This window comes from Castor canadensis, chromosome 13 (genome assembly GCF_047511655.1).
Source record: "Castor canadensis chromosome 13, mCasCan1.hap1v2, whole genome shotgun sequence".
NCBI lineage: Eukaryota > Metazoa > Chordata > Mammalia > Rodentia > Castoridae > Castor > Castor canadensis.
In genome coordinates, this window is record NC_133398.1 from 43,254,387 (window position 1) to 43,271,253 (window position 16,867).

Sequence of the window (16,867 nt, forward strand, 5' to 3'; positions counted from 1 at the left end):
AATGGGCAAGTGAACTAAACAGAACTTTCTCAAAAGAAGAAATTCAAATGGCCAAAAAACACATGAAAAAATGCTCACTACCTCTAGCAATAAAGGAAATGCAAATTAAAACCACACTAAGATTCCACCTCACCCCTGTTAGAATAGCCATCATCAGCAACACCACCAACAACAGGTGTTGGCGAGGATGAGGGGAAAAAGGAACCCTCTTACACTGTTGGTGGGGATGTAGACTAGTACAACCACTCTGGAAAAAAATTTGGAGGCTATTTAAAAAGTTAGACATTGATCTACCATTTGATCCAGCAATACCACTCTTGGGGATATACCCAAAAGACTGTGACACAGGTTACTCCAGAGTCACCTGCACACCAATGTTTATTGCGGCACTATTCACAACAGCCAAGTTATGGAAACAGCCAAGATGCCCCAATACTGACGAAAGGATTAAGAAAATGTGGTATCGATACACAATGGAATTTTATGCAGCCATGAAGAATAACAAAATGTTATCATTCACTGATAAATGGATGGAATTGGAGAACATCATTCTGAGTGAGGTTAGCCTGGCCCAAAAGAGCAAAAATCGTATGTTCTCCCTCATATGTGGACATTAGATCAAGGGCAAACACAAAAAGGGGATTGGACTTTGAGCACATGATAAAAGTGAGAGCACACAAGAGAGGGGTGAGGATAGATAAGACACCTAAAAAATTGGCTAGCATTTGTTGCCTTTAACGCAGAGAAACTAAAGCAGATACCTTAAAAGCAACTGAGGGCAATTGGAAAAGGGGACCAGGAACTAGAGAAAAGGTGAGATCAAAAAGAATTAACCTAGAAGGTGACACACATGCGTAGGAAATTAATGTGAGTCAACTCCCTGTTTGGCTATCCTTATCTCAACCAGCAAAAACCCTTGTTCCTTCCTATTATTGCTTATACTCTCTCTTCAACAAAATTAGAGATAAGGGCAAAATAGTTTCTGCTGGGTATTGAGGTGGTGGGGGAGAGAGGGAGGGAGTGGAGTGGGTGGTAAGGGAGGGGGTGTGGGCAGGGGAGAGAAATGACCCAAGCCTTGTATGCACATATGAATAATAAAACAACAAAAAGAAATAAATAAGAAATAAAACAGTTGGTAATAGATGTAGCCTTAGAAGGCAGAGAATTAAAATGAGAATCTGAAATGTGATCATTCTCTGGCCAGATAGAATAAAGATCCCATTGCTGATACTAAAAAAATAAAAATAAAAAAGAAATATGCAATGAATCTCTCTCTCTCTGTTTCTCCCTCTTATACACACACACACACACACACACACACACACACACACACACACACGCAAAATGCACCTTCATAGATTTTTAGCAAATTTACAGGGTTTGTTCAAGATGATTTTATAACATAAGCTGTGGTATACACTGACTTCACTTCAGAAGGTTGAGAGAAGACTCTTACAGAGATAAATTAATTCTTGTTACTTCCTGTAGCTTGCTAAAATACAGCAACAGCAGTGGTGTATTCATCTGTTAATAGCATTTTTAGCAGCTTATCAAAGGGGCGGAGTGGGTGGTAAGGGAGGGGGTGGGGGCAGGAGGGAGAAATGACCCAAGCCTTGTATGCACATATGAATAATAAAAGAAAAAAAAAACAGATGGGCATTAAATAGATCTCATTGCATAAGGGGACCCAATAAGATTTTTGTATGGCATTAATAAACATGACCCTGAAATTCTGCCCTGTTTGGGGAAAAAAAATACTCATATTTGCAATGATAGAAAGACTAATAGTAATGAATTAGAAACTTTTTAGGAACATTCTTTATCAATGAGAAGTTAATGTAGAGCTATTTCCATGAAATATTTTCCTGTTGGGCCAAGAAATAAGTGTGTCAGTTACATGGGCTAGTAAGGGAGATGTTATTTCTTTGACATTTTATACTTTGTAAAACTGGTGGGCTAAGAGTCAGAAATGGACTAATTCTTTTGTTCTGACCATAACACCAAGTCCCTGTGTGATGATGTCAAGTCACATAGGAATCTTCTGAGTGTTAACAATTTTGATAATTCTTTAAAAAAATGAAATAGAATATATTTCAAAGTACTTTTACATATTGAGAAAAATATGTAAGAATAAGGTAACTAGTGATAATAATTAAGCTCAATTATATTTAAGAAAGTATATCAGAAAAAATAAAACAGTGTAAGAAAGAATATAGCATAGCATTTCCCAATTTTCTTTTTAATTCTAGCAAGAAAATGAAAAATTTACTCTTTCCACCTATGAATGCTTTTATTTAAAAGATGGCCAGTATTATGACTTCATCAATAAGAGGTGTTTATTGATACCTATTAATGCTTTGAAAAGGTTAACATGGCTGTGTTGTGATAGACTGGAAGTATTGTTAAATTAGAGTCAGGGAACCCTAGACAGGAGGATATTGAATTAGTCTGTGAAATAATAGAATTTATATGTTCCTAGAGTGTATACTGCAAGAAATGAAATGAATACTTGTTTGTTGAAATTCCACTATGTTCAGGGAATCAGACCAGTGCTGGTTCTTAGCCATCTGAGAAGGTCTTAAGTAGGAAAGAACAATAAATTTTCAAATTTCCAATAGCTTTTAGTTGGAAGAAGCACTGATAAGATAGAGTTGCAAGTCTTGACTTTTCTTCCTTTTCCATATTATTCAAAATGCAACTCTATGACCATTAAGTTTTTTTTTTTTTTGGTTTCAACATTTATTTTCTCATAGTTCTAACGGCTGGGAATCCAAGATTAATGTACAGGCACAGTTCTGGTGAGAGCTCTCTTCCTACATTGCAAATGGCTGCCTTCTCACTGTGATGTCATGACCATATGTGAGATTTTCCTGTTCTTACAAGGCACCAATCCTATCAGATTAGGACCTCACCCTTATGACCTCAGTTAACCTTAACTACTTTCTAAAAGCTCTGTCTCCACATACAGTCACATTGGAGATTAAGGCTTCAACAAAAGAATGATGTGGCAACAAAGAATGAGTCCATAGCACCCACCTTACCCAAACTGTTGTCAATACAGAGAGTAAATATATCCATCATCACAGAAAGTTTTTTGTGGTTCCTCTCAGTCAGTACCCGATCCTACCCATTCCAGAGGCAATCAGTTTCTGACAGGGTTTTATTTTATTTTTCGCACATAAATTAGTTATAACTATTCTAGAAGTCCACATTAATAGAATCATGCACTAGGTACTCTTTTGTAGAAGGCTTATTTCACTACATATGTTTTTGAGATTTATCCAAGTTGCACGTATCAGTAGTTTACTCCTTTCTATTGCTACATAGTATTGCATTATATGCCAATGCAACATGTTACTGACATGTGGGCTGGTTCTAGTTTGGGGCTGTTATGAATAAGGTTTTATAAGAAGATACTTACATAAATCTTTTTAGTAGATATGTTATCATTTCTTTTGGGTAGATACCTAGCTGTGAAATTGATGGCTCAACTTCTGTACACAAGATGGAAGATTCTTAAAGTACAAAAATTCCTGCAACGAAGTAGCACATATGACTGTGGTTTAATACAGTGAGTAAAATCAATCTTTTTACATTTGTATTTTAAAATGAAGAATAGTATTTTATAAATCTTTATTGAGACTAATTTCATAAGAAGCTTGGAAAGCTTACTTGGCATAATATAAGGTTATACCTATTGTACACAGTCTGTATTTACAGTATGTCATCTGAGTCTTATATTAATGACGAGGAACCTTAAAGGTATGAATGTTAAATGACATTTTCAGGGACACATGATAGGTTAGTGGTAAAAGCGTAACTTATTTTAAAATTTTTTATTATATTTTATTATAATATTATTGTACTGGGGTACATTTTCAAGTTACAGAAGTACTTACAATATATCTTAGTCAGTTCACTCTCTTCAACATTCCCCTTTATTCCCCCTCCTCCCATTCTTAGAAAAGTTTCAATAGGTCTCATTTTCCATTTTCATATGTGAGTACGTAATACTTTAAACTGGAGGAGATGACTTTTAACTGTATTGTGTCTGTTACTCAGTTGTGTGTTTTACAGAAGCACCTTTGGAAATAACCTTTTCTTTCTTCAGCTTCTTTTAAACCATTTTTCTCCTAAGTAAAAATAGCCACATAATTGGGAGGTGACTGAAAGAGCTTAAGGGAGGAGGGAAACTTATTTACAAAAGATGAGAGAGAGCTACAAAAACAATGGTGTGTGTCACATCATCTAATTTTAAAAGGTTTCAAATAGTAATGTTACATTTGGCTTTTGCCTTTTAGATCAGAAAGAATTGAGCCAAATAAATCACCGTTTATCAAGTTTTTTCAAAGTCTGATGAAATAGTCTTACTTTTCTACTGGATTAGTAATAATACAGTAGTGATTGGAATAAATCATTGCTGTTATCACAATTAGGGTTGAACATCTCAAAAGAAACCTTGTCAGTAAATTTATGAGATCTGAAACAAACCATTTATTTGTGAGGATTAAGTGCCTAAAAATACTTGATTAATTTTACATTAATCTACATTCATTTATAGTCTTCCATACCTTAATTGTTGTAGTGAATTTTTTCTATAGTAAATGTAAGCAGCTTCATAGAATGTTAAAATGTCAGTAAGTTTTATATTTACCTGTTGTACTCACTATAGCTGAACATCATTTCACACATAATTATTAAAACCAATATGGCTCAATAATAATGAGATATTTACATTTAATATTTATATTAAATATGAGATTTAAATTTAATATATATTAAATATGAGATATTTAAATTTAATATATATTAAATATGAGATATTTATATTTAATATATAAATTTTTATGGTAACACCTTAGTTCATGAATTTAACCAAGTTTATCAGGGAATGACTTATTCCAAATTTGTTAATCCTTAATTAGGTACTAAAACACAACTTTAATTAGCTAATAAGGCTTTTGTGAAACAGAAACTAGAATATTTTATTTAATCAGCAAATATTGTTACTTCAGTAGGAAAAATAACATAACATATATCTAGCTCATGTTTCCTGTCTGAAACAAAACAAAACATAACAAAGTCTTCTTAAGGCTACTATCAAGTTACAAGGTTAATTGCTGTTATAAATTAAGACATATTGGAATTCTATTGTATTGATTTTATTTTTGTTACTGTTTCAGAAGGAACAGGTATGAATACTTTGCAAAATCTTAATGAAAAAACAAAGTATGTCATAATAAACTATTAAAATAGTTCTTTTAAATTCTTGAGATGTCTTAACTCAGAAATATGGATTTTTAAAACCTATCAGGACCCTTGATGATGAATTTATGAGCATCACAGTCTTATTTACCTTTTCATTACTTAGTTAATTGTTTTTTAATCAGTAAATATGATCTGGGATAGGAACAGCTTAGTTAAGAGCTTAATACAGTATTAGAGTACAACATAATTCCTTATCTTAAATTAAGCCAGGATTTGCATCTGGAATAATATTAATAACTTCTCTGATTTTGATTTCTCACTGAATTGGGTTGACTATTCCTCAAACTGTACAATTGTGTGGATTGTACTTCTATTTATAAATGTCCTATGTGTACTGTTGAATAATCCTATAGTATGTATTCAAATGTAAGCATTACACATTTTAAGAAAGTAGTAGATAATACTTTTCTTACTGTGATGACCCTGGGAAAATGTTCAATGTGAGTTCTTGGGTTAGTTCAAAATATTTCCAGCTATCTATTGCTTTGATTATAAGTTAAAAACTGTATGATGAGTGAGAAGTGGTAACTTTAGCCTACCTTGCCTTCTGTTACATGAGACTTGACTCTATGGATGGAATGGCTGTGTCTGTTAGGAAGCTCTTGCTGATCAACTTGTGTTCCATGTAGAGACAGCATGGGCATCCCATAGAAATGCATTATAATTGCAGGCTTTTAGCCTACCTGTGACTGCCAGAATTGCTGACTGAAAATCTGCATTTTCACAAGATCCATAGTTGATTTGTATGGACCTTAAAGTTTGAACACACCGATCTAAGGCTTGGCTAATTACAAAATCCAAATTGATCATTATTCTTTCTGTTGTGCATGGTACAAAATTAGCATGATGTATTTGTTGAGAGACTACAGTCACTGTTGTTCTGTGTTAATGCTGGGCCATACTGCTGTATGGTATTAGAATGTGGGACAAAGAAGAATGACAGCACTCTCTGTCTCCTTTTTGCTTTTCTGTCATTGCTGTCCTGTACTTTTTCCAAGGAAAGTCACCTTTGAAATTTTTTCCAGGTGAATAAGAAAAATATATACTTTAGAAAGATCTGATGCTATTTGATCTTCAAGCACACTAAATAAAAAAGATTAAAATCTTTTTTCCTCACCTGGTTGCATCTTAGTAAATGCTTAGAAAAGCACATTTGATGAAATGTTAAGCATTTTATTAAATGTGATACATCTTACACATTTTGCCTCATGTCTTATGAGACAATGAAATCCCACATGCAGTGTCATTGGGTTTAATTATGTGTTCTTATCAGAGACTAAACCTCAACCAAAACTGATGCATATTTTTCTGGACCAAGGACTCACAAGCAAATGCAATATGATTTGTATTTCATCCCCAGAGTGAAAAGGTCTGTATTGTCAATTTCATCTGAGAATTATTAACTTCATGAAGTTACTGAACCAAATTACTGAACCAATGAAACATTTTCCCTTGAATTATTTTTCCCTTTAAATTCTTTTTTTGGAGGTTCTATTTTGCCCTATAAACAAAGTACTATATATGTAAAGTATTTTATATATGTGTGTGTGTGTGTGTGTGTAATTGACCCTGCTCTTAGCTTTAAGTCTTAATTTTACATGCTGTTTCTTCTGGTAATTACTTCATATTTGCAAATACTGTGCATGAAATTCCCTACCATCATCAATTATCTTCACAATAGTATTTTTAAATGATTTTTATTAAGCCTATATTATAACAATCAAATTATAGAACATCAGAGATTAAGAGAAGAGATACTAGTTGTCTCCACAAAGGAAAAATAAATCACATGTAGAGCCAGAGATCAGAAGGTCACTTTGACTTCTCATGAGGTACAAGGAAAGATGGAACAAAATGATAACTGATCTGTATCAAAATGTCCTGATAGCATGCCTCATTCAAGGTCATTTTCATTTCATTGATGATTATGTAGATTTCATCTATTTGTAGAGTCATTCCCTTCACATTTGGTGAATTTTATTATTTCATTCCTTTAATACTGCTATTTCCTTTTTTCTTTAATCTTCCTTGCTTAAGCCAGTCGAGTGTTGGGGTTTTGTTTTTATCTTCCAATTTGTAACGCCTCCTAAAATTCCTGTTCCATAGTGCCACCAGCTGTTGACCATGCCTTCAATAGATAAGCCTTTGAGGGACACTGCAGATCTGATCTATAATACAGTCTCATCACAAAGCTTGTGTTATTCCATTGTTTTTGCACACTGTCAAACTCAGGCATTTCTAAGATTCAAGTTTACCTATCTTCAATAGTACTTCTTAAAAATACATCCATAAATGTAAAATTCTTGAGGTTTAAAACCAAGTATAGAGAAGCATATGCATGTGAACTGAAACTTAATGTAAGGTTGGTTATCTTGTGCTTACAAAGGAATTACTACTTAACTCAAAGCTGAGCACTGTTTGAAGTGTGCTTCAATTGGAGAACTATATTGATAATATTTCTTGCATTAATAGATCTGCCTACATATGTTTTCACAGTTTTGCTATTGGAATCTATTATCATATCTTTAGTTTGGTTTTTGCAAATTGTTTCAGCAAAATGTATGTGAAGCCAGAGAGCAATATACAAATAAAACAGGTAAAAGTCTAACTGATCAAAAGAGATAAATTCAGGCTATGTGAATAAAGTGTGTTCACATTCCTTTACAACATTGCCATGTCTGGAATGTATGGTTTAGATACAGATAGATGAACGATTGATACACAAGAGCTGTAACTACATATCCATCCTCTCAAAACTATTTCAGTTTCTAATATTCTGTCACATTTGCATTTGACTTTGTGACCAGATTTTTTTTAACTCCAGCTTTATTGAGCTAGATTTAACAAATAAAACTTGAATACATTCAAGGTAATAATGTTATATTTTGATGTGCATATGCATTGTGAAGCTATTACTACACACTTAGTTATAACACTTAGTCACTACACAATTAGTTCTGTGTGTGTGTATGGTGACGATGCTTAAGATCAATTTCCTTTAAAAATTTCAAGTATACAAAAGTATCATTATCTTAGGCACCATGCTTTACATGTGGTCTCCAATACTTATTCATCCTGTAGAACTTGGGCTGTGTATGCACTGACCACTATCCCCCCTCCCAACTCTATAGACTCTTGCAACTACCATTCTATTCTCTGCTTTTATGACTTCAACTTTTATTCATTCCACATTTAAGTGAGGTCATGTAGTATTTGTCTTTCTGTCTTAAGCCACTTAGCATACTGTCTTCCAGGTTCATCAAGGTTGTTGCAAGTGGTGGGGTCTTTTCTCTGTAAGGTTGAATTGTGTTCCTTTGGGTGTATGCACATATATATGTGTCCATAGCATCTTCTTTATCCATTCATTCACTGATAGATACTTCAGTTATATACATATAGCAAACATTGTGAATAATGCATCTGGTGAATGTTGTTAACAGTGCTGCCTGTATTTGGGACTGCAGATATCTGTTCAGTGTACTTATTTCATTTCCTTTGGATGTGATGCAGAGATGATATTGCAGAATGATCTGAGATTTCTGTTTTTAATCTTTTGAGTAACCTGCATACTTGTTGTCATAATGACTGAACTAATTTACATTCCCACTAACAGGGTACAGGAGTTCTATTTTCTCTACACTCTTGCTAACACTTGTTAACACTCTACATCTTCAATAACTTGTCTATTTGATGATAGCTATTCCAACTGGTCTGAGGTAATATTGCATTGCAATTTTGCTTTTTGTTTTCCTGATGATTATTGGTATTGAACACCTTTCCATACACTTGTGGACAATTTGTGTGTCTTCTTCAGAGAAATGTCTGCTAAGGTCCTTAGCCCATTATGTACCAGGGATATTTGGATTTTTGCTATTGAGTTGTCTGAGTTCCTTATGTAGTATGGACATTATCTTTTATTAGCTACATGGTTTGCAAATACTATTTTTCACTCCACAGGTTGCTTTTTCTCTCTGTTGATTGTTCCCTTGTACAGAAGTTTTAAGTCTGATGCAAAGCCCATTTGTATTTTTTCAGGCCTGTTATCAGGGGTATTTATGGGTGTGGCTCTTGCCTCCAATATATGTGAGAGTGGTGTGAGAGCCAGGCCACAGTGTCTATAACCAGAACCAAGGGAAGATAGCAGGCCTGCTCCCAGGTACAAGGACAGATATTGTGGGGGCTGAGAATCCACAGGACTGATTCCAACCATGGTAAAGTGAAACTAGAGCTGAATCACAGGGATGTTTCAGGATCCACAGTTGGGACCCAGATTGGTGGATCTATTACTTAGGAGAGTGGCATGGCTCCTCATAAGTCTACTTGTGGATGGTCTGTATGTAGGACTGTGGGCAAATGAGGCTGGAGCTGAGTTCACAGAAAATTGGTACTTCATTTGGTTGGTAGCCTGGACTTCATTAAAGAAGCTTACCATTGGGCCATTGGCCCTCCTCAAAGCTGTTCTTCTTACTCTTGGATTTCACCATGTATAGGGAAACTGATTATTGAGTTAATCACCTGTACACAGGCAGACCCTGTTGTTAGGTAACCACTCAAAGACATATGGTTATGTAACCAGTAACTAGATTTGCATATGCAGTAGATGTAAAAACTTGGTTGCATTCCACTTTTATCTACATAAAACTGCTGAATTGACCAGCCTGAGGCAACAAGCGAGATGATGCAAGAGATGATGTGGGAGACAATGGGGGCTGACTGCTGGTAAATGCGGCATTTAATAAACCATATAAAATTCCCTCCTGGCTCCTGTTTACATTCTGATCTGCACGAATTAATGGGCCCACCTTCTTAAAACAGAATATTTAACTCACACCAGGGATTTGAAGCATCCTACCAGGAGAGATTCTTTTGGCCATTTATGGCTACCAGATTATTGGTTGTCTGAGGTGATATGAGCTCAGGGACTCATTCTTCTGTCTTTCTGAGGTTACTTTTTGACTAGAATTATTGATTCAGAAAATATTCATTTGTTACAAAGCTTGCTGGTTTTTTACAGGTGTAATTTAATAATCACCAAATCTTGAAATACTAACTGGTCACTACATTTACATAGTTTGTTGGCACTATCTACTTGGCACTGGGCAACCATCAAATGAGAGTGTAACAGAAGCATACAGAATATAAATCAGCAATGAATGAGCACAAAACAACCTTGAGAGCAAATCGACTTCATTAAAAACCATATACCAAGAGCAATCAAGGGCCTCCACAACTTTTCTTCTGTATGTACACTGCTATTCAAAGGTATTTTTCTGATGTTTCTGCCTTGTCATCTCAACAAATATCTTGTCAGCAATTTTCACATTGGAGTCCTGGGCTAAATGTAGAAGCTTTTGCTTCTTGTTTGATGTTGAGATCTGGGTGCCTGAGATCTGGGTGCCTGAATATGAGAGAAGAGAAAATAGTTCATCCTTGCCCCGCATCCACTTATGAGACAGATACTATACTACTTGACATTAGTACTTCTTTTATTTTGGAACAACTTCAAATGTCATTTGGGTCTCTGATAAGTTGATAGAACACATTCTTAAAAGATCACACCAGGACTTCAAAAATCACTTAGAGGAATGAGTCACTAACTTTGCAGCATTACTGAGCACTACATGAGATGACAAAGCTGCCCCTCTGCCTCCCACGATCACTTTTACCAGGTGGATATACTTCTTGCTTAGCTACTGTAGAACATGGGCTGAGAATTGGTCATGATTGATGGGAGCCTCTGGAGTTATTTCCAGAAGCACCCAGGAATCCATAACTGATCCAGTCTCCTTGCCTCTATATGGAATAATTCTGTGGTGCTGTTCATATTCAAGGAATCCCTGTAAACCAATGGTGTGCTGGAATCAGCTTTAATGATGTGCACTATTAAGATTATATTTAAGCTCCATGTTCAGTGATATCATGTAGACAACTTAAAATTGGGAGTATTTACACTATAGGCAACACAAAAAAATGGAGCTTTCTTTCCTTCTTCCCCAAAACCATTTACCAGCAACAACTGAACTAAACTCATATCATTGACTTCCTCTTTTCCTTGTCTTCTATTGCATCCTTTACTTCCAACAGGTTTTATCTAAGAACACATCCTCTGTGGTCATCTACCTAAGACTTATTGTTTCACAATGCTTCTAGGGATTCTGACCTAAGAAAATTACCTCCTAGAGCCAAATACAATACCATGCATTTTACATGATTGTGTTACATAGTCTCGTAGTAATCCTATGCAGGAAATGGAGCTATTAGTCTCATTTTCTAGATGAGAGGTGAACTAGAAAGTAGCTTAGCTAAATGTCCTCAAAGCACATGTCCTTCTAATATGTCATACTGTGTCCAAAAGATGAAGAGAACAGATCACCTAGTCAGTTCCTCTGTTTTATGGGATGTCTTTACACAAGAATTCAGGATAATTGATTATCCTTCCTATTTTAAATGGATAGAGGTTTTGGTGATGAAAGTAAATCAGCTTAAGCATAGGTGACAGCCATTTAAAGATGTGCTGTGAGTGAAATAGTGTACTTTGTTCTGGAAAAAGGTGATTTCGGTTTTCTGTAGCATTCTAGCACTTTGTCAAGACTGTCATTGAAGTGTCTGCTTCTTTTCTCTTGAATATCACCATAAAGTTCAAATACCATTATTTGCCTTGTGATTGAGAAGAAACTGATTGCACATCTCTGGAAGAAAAGACTAGGAAAATTAGACACTACCCAGAATATTGAATCTGATCAAAATTTAAAGTAAAAGGAATCTTTTTTCCAGCATTTGAAGTTAATGGAAATAAATCAGGACATTCAGTGCAGCTATTATTTAAATTTCATTTTTAAAAACAAGATAAAAGGGAATATAAAGATACAAAGGTAATGGATTCATGCCATCTTTGTGGATGAATTTTTAAATAATAGGTGTACATTCACTGACTTACAAATTTGTTGAACAAAACCACGTACCTCATTATGAAAGTACTGATAAGTCTTAGCATTCTATCAGTATTCCTTGTTTTGTTTTGTTTTTACTGTTCTTTGTTTGTTTTTGTAGGTTATGAATGGGTGGGTCAAAAGTGCTTTTATTCTTGTTGTTGTTTATGCAGTGCTGGGACTAAACCTGTATTTTCCACATGCTAGTTAAGTGCGCTGATGGCTGAGCATACGTCCAGCCCCTGGGTTTTTGTTTCTTCTTGTTGTTGAGACAGGATCATGTGAAACAGCTCAGGCTTCCCTTGAACTTGCCATCCTCCTACCTTCAGAGTCTGAGTGCTAGGATTACAAGCATGTCTCACCATGCCCAACTATATGAAGTGCTTTTATTTTTGTTGTTTTATTATTTTCCTTCAGTGCTGGGGATCCTCTGTTTCTCAAAAACATATTTATACTGTAGAAATAAAGTTACAAAAACCTGTTTTATGTTATTTATTTTATCTCTTATTAGGAAAGTTATTGTTTAAAATCACTTTTGTATTAAAGATTGAATCGGATTTTGTGTCTTAAGTTCTTCAACATAATGTAATCTAGCCTCTGATTTTTTTTATCTAAGTGGTTCTCATTTTTCTGGTGCTCTGTAGTTAGCCAAAACCCAAATAGTTTAGATAGGGGCAATTTTATAGGCAAAAATCAATTTGCCACATCTATTTTCCACTGTTGATATCCTACAACAAATGGTGCATAATTTAAACTCAATTGGCAAGAATGATTCCTGTGCAGTTATTGTAATCTTTGGACTTTTCTAAGTTTAATTTATGCCTGTGGCTGTGAAAGTATGTTATGGGAAAAGTTGCTATATTCTAAAAGTGTAAAATGAATGCTCCCCAAAAAAATAGATTTTATCACTATTATTACTTTCTTTCACTCACCAGGAATTTACATTCTTCAACTGCATATCAAAGGAAAAATAATGTGAATATTAGGGTTGCTTTTAGTTCTTAAATAACATTAATAGTAATTATTATAAAATTGTAACCATTGTTAACCTTTTGTCTTTTTCATTTACGTTATTCGGTTTTATTGATTTTATTGTTCTTTTTTAAAAAAAATTATTTTATTTTATAATTATTTATTGTATTTGTGTTGTACTGGTGGGTACATTGTGATATAAAAGTTCTTACAATGTATCATAGTTGAATACTCCCCCTCCATCATTCTCCTTTTTCTCCCCTGCCTCCATTCCTGAAATAGTTTCAACAAGTCTCATTTTCTCATTTATATACATGTGTACATAATATTTCCACTATATTCACCCTCCTACACTTGTTCCTTATATCCTTCCCCCTCCCACTGGTATCAACCCCCTAGACAGGACCTGATCGCTTTCTTGTTCTCCATTGTTGTAAAAAAACAAAATGGCATTCTTGTTAGTTTAAGATAGCTATGCAGGGAGTTTCCTTGTGATATTTCCAAGTATATATGTATTATAATCTGCATTGGTTCATCTCCTCTAGTTTTCTTTTCTACCTTAGTCCCCTTCTTATGGTGATTTTAACAGTTTAAAAAATTCTGTATTCATTCATGTATAAGAACCATACTCACCTTCTTAACCTCCTTCTTTTACATTCCCTCTCTCATATGTGATGTCCCCTTAGTGTGATCTGTTTTTTCATAATATTGCTTGTATTTGTATTGAGTTTTAAAAGGATTATGTTTCTCTCTCTCTCTCTCTCTCTTTCTCTCTCTCTGTTTCTTTCAGTACTAGAGTTTTAACCCAGGGCCCCTGCACACCTACCACATGTGTCATGCTGCCCCCAATGGCTCATTGGTTTATATTTTTCATTTTTTATATGGTCTGGCTGACTTTTCCCAAGCTGACCTCAAAATCATGATCTTCTTGCACCTATATTGTATCTAGGTGTGAAGTTTAGGGGAATAGAGAAAGAGAGAGTAATAGGGTGAATCTGATTAAAGTACGATATATTCATTTGTGGACTATCATGGAAAACTCTTTTTGGACAAACAATATACACTTAAAATGAAAAACATGAAGGTAAAACAGTTCTTTTCTGGAAGTGGGAGAGGAGAGGGCAAAAGGAGAGGGAAAGGAGGTTGAGTGTGGGGGATGTATTTTGTATTTGTTTATGAAAATAGAATAATGAAGTCTGTTCAAAATTGTTCTGAGAAGAGGGAAGGGAGGATGAGAAAGAATGATTAATTAAGATATATTGTTGTAAGCACATACGTAAATGTCTCAATGTGTCCTACCACATACAATTAATATATACTAATAAATAAAACACGGGATTGAAATCCATTCTTTGGATCGCCCCAAGTGTATAGAATAAAAGCCAGGTTACCTTAACATACCTATATTCTATTTTTGATGGAAAGTGCATTTAAAAGTTCATGATACTATCATTTTACAGAAACATTATTCTAAAAATATCAAAATCTCTAAATATTATTTTTAAAATATCTTTAAGAACATTATAAAGCTGGTGGAGTGGCTCAAGTAGCAGAGTGCCTGCCTAGCAGATGTGAGGCCCCTAATTTCGAACCCCCATACTGCCAAAAAGTAAAATTAAAAAAGACTTAAAATATTTGTTAAATATATATAAAGTCCATTTAAATAGAGCACCTTATTCTTTTATGGTTTTCTATCAAAATAAACACATATATTCAACTGTTTAGTAATTGTTTTATTTTAAAACTATCTTGTGAAGGCCACCAACTGCCCTAATTTTGCTATTGAATACTACAGTTTTATAGTCATCTAAGAAAGAAGTAATTGTGGTAAGGGGCATGACCTGACATTTCCAGAATTACCAAGGCATTACTTTGAACATTTGTTACCAGTCTATAAAGATTTCTTAAAAGGGATATATGCTTAAATATTTCTAAAGTATCCACTTTCCTCAAATCATGACAAATGTCATATTTTGTAAATTTGGGCACTTTAAATCATTTCTGATTGTTCCTTCAAAAATTCATTCTTATGTATGTTTGTTTGTTTAATCACTCCTACATCTGTTTTCCTGGGGAGGGTATATGGTGGTCCTAAATTCTTTTGTACCCTTCATTTCTCATGGATGGGAAGTACCTTCACATCTAGACTAGGGAATGGACTTCCTTTAAGACCTGTGACTAGAAATGAGTTATAGTCACAGATAGCATCGTGATCTATTTGCTGAAAGATGGATCTAGTAGCAGCTCTTTTGCCTAAGTGCAGTCAATTATTTATTGGTTCCTTGATTGGTAGCTTTACTGACACCATTCTAACATAAAAATGCTTGCATCATCTCCATGTGTTACAAAGGGTAGTGAAAAGAAAATTTGTTGTGAGAAAAAGTGTGAGATTTAAAATGAAGTATTTTCTATAATGACTAGTTATTGAAAGTCTACCTTCTAACCAAGCAAGGCTACTATGGGCACCTCAACAGATGAAATACGTAATTAAACTTCTGAAAATATGCATCTGGAAATAAATTGATTTAGTTAAGTACTTTATGCAGTAGCTTTTGTTTAGTAGACTTTTAAAAAACATCACTCACAAGCAAAATAGGTAGAAAAAGCTCATATGTAAACCCTGGCTACACTAATAGCTCATATGTAAATATGTAGATTTACATTCAATTTTATACCTCAAATGAGAATGAAATAGAAAAATGCTGTATATTTTAGCAAATTTTTTTCTTTACCTATTATGCAAGTGAATTTCTTCTAAGTCAAGGACAGAAAATGAGTTAGAATAAGAGCATAGTATGCTTTGCAGATAATTAGGCTCACAAAATTCAATTTCATAAACAGACTTTGCAATCACACATTTTGTATTTATTCATGTCACCTGCTCTATTTCCTGGCTAACCCTCAACAGATATTGTTAAGGCCCACTTCAGCAAATTAGCATCTTTCTGTAGCCAAACTCACATAATGAGCTCTTCATTATCCACATGTTCACTGCTTCTAGGATGATTTCCCTTTCCTTCCATGAACAGTATTAAAAGACCCCTCTTTTTGTCTGTTCATGTTTGCCTATGGAAGGCAGTCTAATTTTAATATTACCTAAGTAATACATAATTAGCAAAGGTACTAATCCACAATGCAGTGCATTTAGTGTCAAATAGACATATCCTTTTAACTGGTAGCATCTTTTCTCTTTACTGTTAGCTTACATTATTGAGAATCCTTGCAGATTATAGTCTGTGGAGGCAACTACTGTATTTCCTATAGATCTAGTAGCTGAGGTTCTCTGGATCTACTGTTGGATTTTTAAAACCCCACATTACTTTACTTTAATCCTTTGGAGAATGCTTATTTTTATAACTAAACAAGTGGAAACTTTCTAGATTCTAGTTGTCTAATCTTCTAGATACTAATTACTTGATTCGTCATTTGCTTCCAATGTGAGAAGCCTCTTGTTTATGCTACGTCAAGATCATGTTCGCAAGTGGGTTTTCTCCCAATTAAGCAGTGAAATAATGCTTAATCAATAATGGTAAGTGACGGCTGGATGTAGTAGTGACTATTGAAATAGGACAAAGCATTCCTTGTCTAATGCTTCAGAAACAGAAGGACATACCTAGTTTTGCATGCCTTCCTTAAGCCTTTATAGTTCTCAGGTATAAAATGTAATATATAAACATTTCAATGAGTTTCATTTGCAC

At 34.4% G+C, this 16,867-nt stretch overlaps 1 protein-coding gene across 42 annotated transcripts in view; it reads left to right on the forward strand.

Moving 5' to 3' along the window:
- The window catches only part of Lingo2 (leucine rich repeat and Ig domain containing 2), a 1,208,229-nt gene that overhangs the window by 62,952 nt on the left and 1,128,410 nt on the right, over positions 1-16,867 (forward strand). Inside the window, exon 2 of one of the 42 annotated variants that reach the window (XM_074051644.1) lies at positions 3,464-3,571. The exons of the other annotated variants lie outside the window; for them this stretch is intronic. The gene's annotated coding sequence lies outside the window, so the exon portion shown is untranslated. The remainder of the gene's footprint in view (positions 1-3,463; positions 3,572-16,867) is intronic. 42 annotated transcript variants of the gene reach the window in all.